The following is a 3,955-nucleotide window of genomic DNA, read 5'->3' on the forward strand; positions in this document are numbered from 1 at the left end:
GCAATAGTTTGACATTTTGGGAATGTGCTTGTTTGCTTTCTTGCTGTTAGAGGAGTAAGATCAACTCTCTCATATCTATCCATTAACTAGCTAGCCTGTCCGGCACTAAATCACAACCTGACGTTAATACTAAATCAGGTACACAGTTTAATCAAATATAATTACAATGCATTATATTTTATAAGCTCACCTGTAGTAGATCAGTAGATGTATAAAGTAGCATTAATCTGACTTTATTAGGTATAGGAGGAAAACACATGCTTTGCTGCTATTTCTTTCCAAAAGTATTATTGCAAAGGTTTAGCAAGAATGTTGAAGGAAGTCAGACTTCTGCAGCTGATGCATCCTTAGAATAAATACTTGACTTTTTGCTTGCCTTGTCCTGGATCATGAGGAGTAAAATTAATGAATGTTTCTGTGAGCAAAAGCCCCTGCTCAATCTCATTGGGGCTAAATACCAGTATCCACTGTCTTGTGAGGCATAAAATGAGGATTGCATCAGGTAAGAAAAAGGAAAATCCAACCTGTTAAGACGCTGACAACACCTGTTTTACGAGCGGTATGCACCTTAATCTTGTTTTTAGGCACACACGTGCAGCCCTGAGTCCCAGGAATACGGCACTGTAGCCTGCCAAGTGAATTCGTAAAACATCATCAAAGAGGAGGATGAGGAGAAAGAAACACTGGGGTTTGTGTTCCCACCAGCAGAGAGATAAAACAAGTCAGGGAGCCAGGTATGGAGGGGAGGAGAGAGTGAAGGAGCAAGAGAGAGACTGGCAACAAGGAGAAAGGCGAAATAAAGAAAAGAAACAGAGACAGCCAATCTCCCTGGTGCATTCTGGGAGTTGAACCTGGCAGGAGAAATTAGCGGCGTGCGCACTAAGCGAAAGGGATAATCCCTCTCTGACGGAGAGGAGTGCAGAGCAGTGCAGCAATGATCCCTCCTGTGTTCCTGTGATTTTAGGTTCCAGGTTTATTTATTAAGAGGATAAGCCCTTCCTCTGTATGCAAACCTCGGAGGCAAGAGGGGTCGCCGTCACTCTTATGCCAACACTGTGTTGATTTTAGGGTCTGCTGCTTGCCACGATGCTGGCGGCAGGCCCAGACAAAGTGTTCACTGTAGCGGAGTGTGGCCTCAGGTGGAGTTAGATCTCCAACAAAATATAACTTCATGGAAATTCAGATTACAGGACAGTCCTGAACAACAACAATAAAACAGCCTCTTGGACACTCGATGATTGCAATGGTGATATATTCATACTTTAATGGACTTTTTGAAACTTTGGTCTGAATTTTAAAGATGCTATAGAAAAATAAAGAAATGGTTGTACTTAGAACTGCATACAGTCCTACATCAACCCCATCTAACACCTTTGGGATGAACTGGAATGCAGACTGCGAGCCAGATCTGATTGCCCAACATCAGTGTGCCTCACTTCAGCTTTTATTGGGAGCAAACTTCTCAGAAGAGTGGAGGTTAAAGCGGCATATTAAAGGGAAAGTTTGCTGATTTTCAACCAGCTGGTTGGCACGAAACACATAACAAAACTCAGATAAAACCATCAAACCAGGCAGTGCTGATCAAGATTCCATTACTGCACTGCCATTTGAATCTACCAAATCGTGGTGATCTTTTTGTGGGATCTATATGGTTGTTTCTTCCTTATAAAGTCGAAAGACATCGCGGTTTGTGTGCACCAAGGTCAGCATTCACCAAATTACAGTAGGAGTGCTAATCTTAAATCACTCCCACCACCAATGTAATCTTGTTTATGATACACAAAAGGTGAGTCGCCATACAGAGCAGTGCATCAATAAGAAGCTACTGAGAGTCATTGTATTCAAAAGGATTGGACGAGATGAGCATCAGTAAGATGTACAAGGCGACCAGCTGTTCTGCACCTCTCTAAATTCCCCCAAAATGTCAGATTTGGACAGACTTGAAAGATAAGAGAAAAAAGCTCTCCTTTACATGTGCATCCCACTTACTCTGTGTTGATTGAATGATATCAAAGGCTAAAGACTCTACATCAACCCTCCTACACACACCTCATAAATAGATTTCGCTGTCCTTTTTTTCCTGTACAGTACACAAAAAATGGCAAACCGCTGTATAAATTATACGACAAGAGAGAAGCACTAATGAAAAATGAATGCATTGTTTGGCAAATACAATCTATAGAAACTGAAAGAGCGTATCAACTGCTTAAATGTGTTTACCCGCATTGTTTTTTCATTGTGTTAAGAAAGTAATGACATCAGAAGCAATGCAGTTTGTGTTAGCATACTCGTGTCTATCTGTCCATGTCTGCTATTGATCACTACGACTATAGAGATCAGCTCTGTACTCACAGAAAGTTTGCGAATGCTATTATCTACCCAAATGGAAACATTATTCAGTGGAAATTGTGTTGAAATAACAAATGATTATATAAGCACACTCTTCCCCTCAACTTCAGATACATATTTATGCTCTGACGGCCTCTCGCATCTTTGCCCCCTTGTTGATGAAACAATATTTAGTTTGTATGAAGAGCCTGCGAGCCAGCTCCGCTCATGTGAAATGGCGAGTGAGTGAAAAGACATTGTTTTAATGAAATGTGACAAAACTGCTTCATCACAAAGTACAACCATCTTTTTTCCTATTTTAGCAGAAAGTTAAGAAATATCACAAAAACACTACTCACATGTGGTTCCGGACAGAAATATTTAATATGGAAGGATGAATCCTACTGACTTTCAAGAGCAAGAGAAATTACTTTTTTTGTAGCATTGTTATTGTTAGCATGTTCGCATTTAGCTCAAGGCAATGCCCAAGTGCACCCTCAGAGAGCTGCTAACATACCTGTAGACTCTTGGCCTTATTAATTATAATGTTTTTGCCCAAATTCTGTTTCTCCAGCAGCAATTGATAATTTTTGGTGAAAACCTTAAAAAAAAAAGCTACAAATGATCCAATCATGTGCACAAACAATAACATCTGCTGTTGTAAGTGATCTGTTTGTATAAAGTATTTCAAGGTTTGGGCATTAATTCCTTAATATTAACATAATATGACATTAAGAAGACCTGTATGAGGTATCGATCCACCATTTCTGAGATATTTGCCCATGCATGCATTCGAGTCTTTGTTTAAGTGTGCAGTGTGCCTCTGTTTGCCCCATCAACACATTTCTTTAACTGTTCTAGGTCAATCTCTTCTCCGAGCAAGCACTCGCCGATGAACATCCCTGAGCTAACGAGCGCCTCATCGATTCGTTCAGGACAAGGAGAGATAAGAGAACAAACAGGCTGAGAGGCAAAGGAGGGGGATGGTGGGGTAGAGCGACCGAGAGAATGAAGAAGAGCAGCAAGAACCAGAAATTCAGACAGTCTTCGCCATGTCTTAGAACTAAAAGGTCTTCGGTTCATTCCACCTGCATATCGCCTACGAAGGAGATCCGGATGAAACACCTTATTATATGTTAAATGTCAGGGCTGTATCATTAACAGGCTGCTCACTTGTATGACTGAACAATGATTCACCTGGCTGGAACTGTTCCTGGTGACACCGAAGTGTGGTGTTCGTGTCACATTACCACTGTACCTGTGAGGCGCATTCACGCTGCTGATAAATTCCTAATGATATCATCTCTCTTTTCATCTGCAGGGAAGCCTCCCGCTAACAGTGAGCTCAAAGTGTCTGTCTTACTAAGTGACAAACTTTTTATTCCAACTGCAAGCACTTTGTCACATGGTTAGATAAAGTAAAAACCACAACAAAGGCTAGTTGCACTGACTCTGCGTGGAATGGGCCTGAAAGTGAACACAGTTTGGTCAGGAATTTGGCACCTACATGGCAATTTGTGTTATCTTCTTACTCAAAAGTCTTAATGTGCAGTCACGCCAACACCAGTCTCTGCAAATATTCACTTCTCCTTTCATTCCTTTTGGTTTAAGCCCGTGTGACATGAAT

This window comes from Morone saxatilis, unplaced genomic scaffold (genome assembly GCF_004916995.1).
Source record: "Morone saxatilis isolate NCDOM2014 unplaced genomic scaffold, NCSU_SB_2.0 Contig6, whole genome shotgun sequence".
NCBI lineage: Eukaryota > Metazoa > Chordata > Actinopteri > Moronidae > Morone > Morone saxatilis.